Raw genomic sequence first — 8,629 nt, forward strand, 5'->3', positions numbered from 1 at the left:
TACATCGAGTATCGACGGCGTTTATCGGTTGAACCGGTAGTCCGTCACCCGGACGGAAAATCGTTTCCGTTTTGGGTTGTGCTTGGCCTTGGCGCCACGTTTACCGTTTACCGGAAGACGAAGGTGAAAATTGGAGGATCCGCAATCCGCATTTCGGACTTACATGTGTTTTTCTTTTGGGGGGGTCAAGTTACGGAAGGAGAGAGGTGCAGTGTCTGTTGCGGGAGAGTGTGGAGTGGGATGCTTCTTGGAAGCTTGTCTAGCAGTCTAGGCGTCATTGAATTTGAACCCAATCTCTTCCTTTGCTCAAAATAAGGGGCTTAGGGTCTGTTTGGGAGGGTTGACGCTTTAGCTTGGTTGCTTCTATTTAACTAACTCCTTTTGTATAAACCACGAAAAGAAGTTTCAGAGAAAACCATATTTTTGGCTGTAAGGTAGTTACTTACTTTGGGTGTTCTGGGCTTTTCAGCTTTTCACCAAGGCCTGGTTCTTTTCGGGCTTTTTGGAGTTTCGGTTTCTAACGTTTGGTAAGGCTGAAGCTTTAGCTGGGTTGCTTCCATTGAGTTCCTTCGGAGAAACCACAAAAAGAAGCTTCAGTGAAAAACTCGACAGAAAAAGTGATAAATTTCCCGAGAAAATCCAATAAACTTAAATATATATATATATATATAAGAGATATTCTCAATATGTGATTGGATATTATACGAACAAAAGTATTTTTTACAGGAGATCTGGAGTTTTTTGGGGTTTTCACCAAACTCACACTAGGGCCCATAACATGCATTGAGTCTATGTATTTTATGAATCTGTACCCAGCCCACCAAATATGAATCCAATACGCTTTATTTTATAAACTCAAACCCAACCCAACCCAACCCAACTACTTCAGCCAAGTCCTTCTAGTGGGATAGGTTAGCGTTGGCAATTGAACCCTTTGTCACCCAACTATGTTATGAGACGGGATCCCGAAAAAAATTATGCACATACTCTGAAAGTGAGCATATTATTGTAGGGGGTATTTTATAACGTGAATTGTTTTTTGCTTGTTGCTGGTTCCAAAAAATAAATCAAAACCAACTTGTTTGAAAACCGATTGTTTCTCAAAACAAAAAATAGAAGGGACATGTTATTGATTGTATATGTGTTTTTTGTTTTCAAAACGAAAGTGAAAAATATATTCTTGAATCTAATTTCAAAAATTTGATTATTCAACATTATGTTCCATAAATCATACAATTTCCATATTAAAAATTGTTTTTATTTTAAAAACCAATATTTTATTGATTTTAAAAACATATATTATTTTTTGAAACAAAACCAACTTATTTTTTCTCTCTGAAAACAAAAATAGAGTTGAAGAAAATGCTTTTATTTTTACTGATGTGATGATTCTAAAAAACAAAATTTGTTTGTAATTAATTAGAACCGGAAATTGGAGAAGTAAAAGTGTTAAACCATACATATCGTTACGCAAACAAACGCCTAATACATCAATAGTAAGTATCAGGACGACTGCCGTCTTCTTATCTTTATCTATTAGAAAAGGGTAATGGTATTAGACCAAGTCGTGACTCGGGATCTTGCTGTTTCCACTATGCTCTGGATGGGGTTGTGAGTTGTGACCCCCAATCACATTCGGACATGTTTATTTCATATGTGTGGAGCAATTAATGTGTGATTACTTAAGCCATATGAATTATGATTTAGGAAAGATATAACCAGATGGGCTTTGACTTGGTCAATCTGAAAGAACTGAACTGACCGAACCGATTTTATTTGTTCTGGTTTGGAATTTTGTATCGATTAATCATTATTGAGTTGGTTTTGGTTTCTGCATTTGTACGTGCAGTGGTAACGCTGCATATATTTATCCTTCCCTAGCCTCGCATTGGGAGATTGTGCATTGGCCGGCTCGAATTTCTGGTTCTTGCTCTTTATAAATCGACTGTTTTTTCTTTTGCTCCCAAAACCGAGTGGTCTGTTAATAATATATAAAAGTTCCTTAGTTTTTTTATAATTTTTATTATATTTGTGTCTAAAAGGTGAAGTTGATAATTTTGACTCCAATCCATTTGATTCTTCCAATTCACCTGATGATGCACGATTTGGTTGTTTCTAGTTGAATGGCAGTTTGAATATAAGTCTACTTAGATGGTCGGTCGAACTACAAGAAAGCACAATCAGAGAACCTGGGGTGATTTATCCGGTGTGGGCACTCCGATGCTTAAGTTAGCGAGATGGAGATTGCGAGCTAAGAGATTTAGTAAGCTAGAGAGCAAGTAATCATGTGTAACTTATAACGTTGGGGGTGAAGCCCTTATATAGGCGAGCTATCGTAGGTCTTATGAAACACCTCCAAGATTCCTGGCCCGCACTACCAGGATTTTGTTTCGCACTCGGAGGTGGACTTCGTATGAATTGATAAGGCTTATCGAGTTCGTCCGATCCAGGCGGGGTAAGGATAAGGCTTGCGGACGTGCAATATGATCCCGGAGAGGTCGGAGACAATTGGCTAGCTTCTAAAAGTTGGCTACGTGTCACCTCGACAAGTCGGGCCATCACAAGCTACTCGGACCTCGATCTTGACCAAAGTGCCCGAGGTACCCAAGCTGACCTAGTTTGCTGAGGTGGTAGAAAATGTTGAATCATCAAGTCAATCCACGTGTCCACATGCTAACAAATCAGACCAAATTACCCTTCATCACCACCCATTTGAATAGTGGGTCAAGATGGGCCTAGTGACCCATAAGGGTCAAAAAACGGGTTAGGGTCAATTGGAACATTGACCCTCTCTTTAGGGTTGGATTTATTCTCCTGAAACCCTCCCTCTCCCTCTCCCTCTCCCTCTATCTTCTTCTCTTGCCCAGATCTTCGTTTAAAGCCAACCACCGCACCAATTCCTCGTATCTATGGAAGGTGGACGTTGACCACCCCTCTATTTGAAGATGGCTACAACACCGACTCCACAGATCGAATCTATGGAAGGTGGGCACCACCACCTCTCTCTCTCTCTCTGATGTTGAAGTTGGTCGCTAAACCACACCACCACCCTCTAATCTACCACTCAAATCTCCGATTTGAATTAACCACCGCATCGCCACTCTCTCTTCCACACTCAGATCTTCAAATTGAAGATTTGAATCTTTAGGATTAGATATTTCAGCCACTAGTGTTTTGAAATTCTAAATTTTGCAATTTGAATATGGAATGTATATTTTACATCATTTATGCAAAAATATTTTTGTAAATTTTTATCTTATTGTATGAGGTATTTTTTTTAATTTGTTGCAATCTCTGTTGGATGCTATATTTAATTTTTGTTTGATTTTTTTTTTGAAAAAAATTACCATTTTATTAGTTTATCACTATATCTACAATTTATATCTTTTCTAATATGTATTCTTTGTAGTTTCTGATTTTGTCCGAGATTTTTTTTTTGAAAATATATCATTTTCTTGTTTTTCTACATTTCTTTTACTTTTTTGCTATAATATATAAATTTTTGAATATTTTATCATTTAATGTATCTTTGCAATTTCTATTTTTATCCAAATTTGATATTTTTCTAATTTTTTTTGTCTTTTCCAATTTTCTTTTTTTTTTTGCAATTTCTGATGTTATAAATATATATAGTATCATTTTTCTGTATTTTATATTTGAATTTTTTTTAACTTTTTATCTTTCTTCATTTATTTTTAGTTGATATATATATATATATATATATATATATATATATATATATATATATATATATATGTGTGTATGTGTGTGTGTGTGTACATTTCTGTAATTGTCTACAAATTTCCTGTGTTATTTTTGCAATTTCTAGTGTTTTACATGAAATATATATTATTTACCATTTTTTGTGTTTTTTATAGTTTTTATATTTTTATTTGAAAATTTGAAACTTTTTATATTCCTTTATTCTATGTTTTTCATACAATTAAAATAGAGAAAAGTAAAAAAAAAAAAAAACTTAATTTAAATTAGAGTGTCAAATGGGCAGGTTAGGGTAGGATGGGTCAGTGTTAGAATGGGTTGTGACCCACAACATGGGTGGCAAATGAGTTAGCGGGTTAATATGGGTGGGTTGATACAACCAAACTCACCCATTTGTCAGAGCAAGTTTGATAGATAATATATAATACAATTTCAGTTAAAAACACTTGATTCATTAATATATAAATAATTTACTATTTTACTATAATTTATTATCATTAAAACTATGCAATGAAAAGTTAAGTTTTAATTATGTTATTTACATAAATAATTAAATATACCATTATAATCGGGTCAATCACATTGGACCCGATTATCCAGATTAAAAATCAAGATGGTTCTAGGTTTATGGTTTTGTGTTGATTAATAATAAATTTAAGAGTGAGGACTAGGACACCCTTGTCGAAACTCATTGACAGCCTTAACTTGACCAATCAAAACCGCCAAGGGGTTTTTTGTAATATTGGTTGATTGGTTACAACTTACAAGTTTTCCGATATCATAGTTAAACTCCTTTTTTATAGAGGATGCTCATTGGAATAAGAAGATATTTGTTATTGGTTTAGCTTAATTGGACAAGGTCTGAAATGAGAGAATGGACGTCTGTCTAAACAATTCAAGCATTGTCTCTAACTTAGATTGCTAATCCATAGATTAATTGGTTTTCAAAATCTATAGATTAGCAATACATTCTATTCAAAGCCATATACATAGTCAAATTACTAGTGCTTAACTTATTTCTTACAACTGAGAGGGATAGGGGTAGCCCAATTGGTGCACTAGATGAAGAGGGTGGGGTTTTGAATTCCGGTATTGTCAAAATTGATTTGATGTTTTACTATTCACTTAAAAGAATAAAGGGGTGTCATGCATTGATTAATAACAACACCTTCTGTTTGGTATCGATGTTGCATATAAGAAAACGATGTCTTTTTTCTTTCTTTGAAAAGTTGTTGCCAGGTAGGACTTTCCTGCGGCAATAACAATACCTTTTGTTTGGTATCGAGTCCAGATCTGCTCCTCACCGCCTAACACCTCACAAAGTCCTCACAAAACGTAAGGACGCCATGCGTCCCCAAAATCATGTGAATTAGCATGCACGAGTGGGGAGCCTAACAGTCGTTAGTCTCCATTCCATTATCCCCCCCCCCCCCCACCAAGTATTCCCCCTCCGCAAGTCTTACTTCTAATTTTCTATTCTTTCCCACTAAGCCTCTGCTAAACCCTAGCGCCACCGGTTGTAGTGCTTTCTCCGATGGATGGTAATTTCATTAGCGACAATATAAAGTATCCCTGCGATCACCAACAAAACAAGACTAACAACTCTGCTAATTTCTCTTTTCTTGCCTAAACTCTCATCCCTGTTCCTTTTCACGAAGGACCCAAACTAATTACAATCTATTAACACCGTGACCATTATGGCACTATCGGTTCAGTTGCATTCAGATGGTAATCTTTTTGTATGAAAAAATTAAGAATTAGTGGGATATGACATAAGAACTAGTTATTTAGAAAAAAAAAGGGAAAAAGTAGACAACAAATTCTAAAGTTGTTGGTCTCAATGAACAAACTTTCTAGAAATAGAAAACACTGTTCACTAGAACTAGTCTCTGTATGCTCCAGTTTGAACTAGAAAACACCACATTCATTCGAATCGGTTTGGAAGAAAAAAAAAAGAGAGAAACAAAAAACCCGAACTTGAGATTTTTCAACAGCCTTTTGTTCTTAGGATTTTGGAAGATTTACTTGTGTTTGAATCATCAGAATTGAGTTGCCCTGTCTATTCTCGCTAATGAGATTAAGCCCCGCTAGAGAGACAAAAAGATTTGGATCCTAACAAGAAGAGAAAAAGAGGGCTTGGGTCCTTCGTGAAGAGAAAAGAAAGAGAAATGAGAGTTTGGACAGGAAAAGAGAGCAGCAGAGTTATCGAAATCTCATTTCGTCGATGATCACAAGGAGCCTTCATATTGTCGCTAGTAAAATTGGCAGCTGCTGAGGAAAGCACTGCAACCGGTGGAGGGTGCTAGGGACTAGGGTTTCATATTTTCATTGTTAGAGAGAAAACAGGAGAGACAAGAGGGAATACTCAGGCGGGGTGGGGGCACGGGCTAATGGAATGGAGACTAACGGCTGTTAGGCTCCCCACTCGTGTGTACTAATTCACATGATTTTGAGACGCGTGGCATCCTCACGAAATATGAGGACTTTGCGAGGCGCCAGGTAGTGAGGAGCAGATCCAGGCTCTTTGGTACCAGTGCTCCATATCTGTTTTCAACACCGGTGCCCATTATAGGAAGTTCACGTCACTGCCACATCATATCCTTATTGGCTGCAACGAATTTCAAATTGAAAAAACGTCGAATTCAACATTTCCCCATAACACGCCTTCTCGATTTCCAAGACATGGTTTAGAGTACCATTTTAACATTTTTCATGAAAAAAACGGTTTCAGATATATTACTATTTTCTAGAGCACTGATTTTTCAACGTGACGCTGATGTATTACGATTCCATGGAGCAACGGCGTCGATGTCAAACACCGCCAAAAATAGTTAGAAGCAGTGTTTTGCTTTTAAAGACGAGTAAAGGGGCACATGCAAGATGGAAGAGATGAATAAACAAATAGATGAAACCAAGAAGTCCCAAGATCTGAGCCCAATTTAATAATAATCACCATAAATTTCCCATTATTTAATGACAATATTCTAAAAGGAAACAGGAATCTAATTAATAGTTTGAGTCTTCTCGCACATGTGCATGATTGCCGCCGTGAGCAACTGGTCTGAGTTGCCACCACTCCCGACGGCCTTCCTAGCCTCTCCTCTAAGGTGTCTGGCCTGTCTCTTCAACTGATTATTCTCCATTAGCTCCCCAATGCGCATCCCGATCTCGTCTCCGCTCACCAACTCTTCACCACCCCAACCCCACTTCTCCACCCATATCCCCCAACCCACTCCTCACCACCACTTCTGCATTGATCTTCTGGTCTCCGTATTGTGGCCATGCCAAGATTGGCACTCCCTGGTACGCTGCTTCAGTCACAGAATTCCACCCGCAATGGCTGACAAACCCGCCTATAACTTTGTGTGCAAGAATCTCAGTCTGGTCTACCCAATCTTTGATCACCACTCCCTTGTCCTTCACTCTCTCCAGAAACCCATGGTCGACCAGATCCACCAACTCCTCTTCGTCCTCCGTGTCAACTTTCATCCCTTTCAATACCCACAAAAACTTATATCCACTTCTCTCCAACCCAGTACCCAACTCCTTGATTTGCTCCTTGGGAAGAGCCGTCCTGCTCCCAAAACTGACATACACCACTGATTCTTCTGGTTGTGCATCTAACCATGCAAGCCATGGTCCATTTTTGTACTCGTATGGCTCCAGCGGACCAATAGCCAGCACAGGCGGAAGCCCACTCACGACAGTGCCGTTATTCAGCACCGAAAGCGACTCTCGCTCCAAGCTCTCGAAGGTGTTTATTAGGATCCCTTTGGAATGGATGAGTGCTCCACCATTTGCTTTAATTAATGTCGTAAAGAGGTGGGCTGGGTTGAAGAGGGGTGGAGGAATCCATGATTTTGGTACTGATACCCCCCCCCCCCCCCGTCAATGCTCCTTGATGAGGTGTCTGCAATGGTGGGGAAGTGTGCAACGAGGGCAAGCATTTTAGCGGAGGAAGTGAAGAGGATATAGTTGGGAAGGGAGAGATTGGCAGCAACAGGAGCAACGGCATCGGCTAGCAGGATGTCAATGACGAGAGAAGAGAGAGGAGGGGAGAGAGAAGGTGAGCAGAGCGCCGGATGGCCTCAAATTGAAGAAAGAAGGGGTCGATGCTGTTGGCAGTAGCAGGGTCCAACTCCAAGGGAAGGATGTGGAATTCAAGGGACTGAATTCTGGGGTGGGTGGACAGGAAGTGGTTGAGGTGGGATGATTCTGCAAGAGAGACTGTAGGGCGAAAAGAGACCATACAACCATGGGCATCTAGCGTGACAGCCAGACGAAGGAAGGGGGTCAGATGACCCATGCCCAGCACTGGGAAGCAGAGCAACATAGGGCTTCATTGCCAGTCTGGGACGTAGTGACTGTTAAGGGCCTTGAGGCTTTGCAGAACCGAGAAACCAAGAAATTGACGAACCGAGGCTTTGCAGAACCGAGGCTTTGCAGAATACCTGTATGTATATAAATTATAAATTAGGCAAACATATATTGTATTTGCTGTTTATCTACCGGGACCATGTGATGATTAATTGGGAATTGGGGACCATGTGATGATTCATGGATTGGTGAAAAAATGCCCCATATTCCAGTGGAGTGAATAATATATTCACTGCTTGGTGTTTGGACAAAATCACAAAATTAATCTTAAAAAGATCAATCTTTTTTGAATTCTTCCACAACTTAGATTGAGTAGTAAATGGAATCGACTCGAGGCCTGTTCGTTTGCTCTGAAGCCTGACATTTGAAAGTGCAATAATTACATTAAGAGATATATATTGGTATTGGTAAACTTTTCTTTCCTCTGAATTCTCAATGCAAAGAATATTGTTCTAAACTCTGAATTCTAAAAATTATCAAATATCCATTTTGACCCCATATATGAGAGTTTTTGTTTGTCTATTTTGGGAAT

At 38.8% G+C, this 8,629-nt stretch overlaps 1 pseudogene; it reads right to left on the reverse strand.

Moving 5' to 3' along the window:
• Positions 1-6,635: 6,635 nt before the first annotated feature.
• LOC104598184 (UDP-glycosyltransferase 708G1 pseudogene) lies at positions 6,636-8,193 on the reverse strand (annotated as a pseudogene).
• Positions 8,194-8,629: the final 436 nt, after the last annotated feature.

Source organism: Nelumbo nucifera, chromosome 4 (assembly GCF_055504915.1).
Source record: "Nelumbo nucifera cultivar China Antique chromosome 4, China Antique-T2T, whole genome shotgun sequence".
NCBI classification, from domain to species: domain Eukaryota; kingdom Viridiplantae; phylum Streptophyta; class Magnoliopsida; order Proteales; family Nelumbonaceae; genus Nelumbo; species Nelumbo nucifera.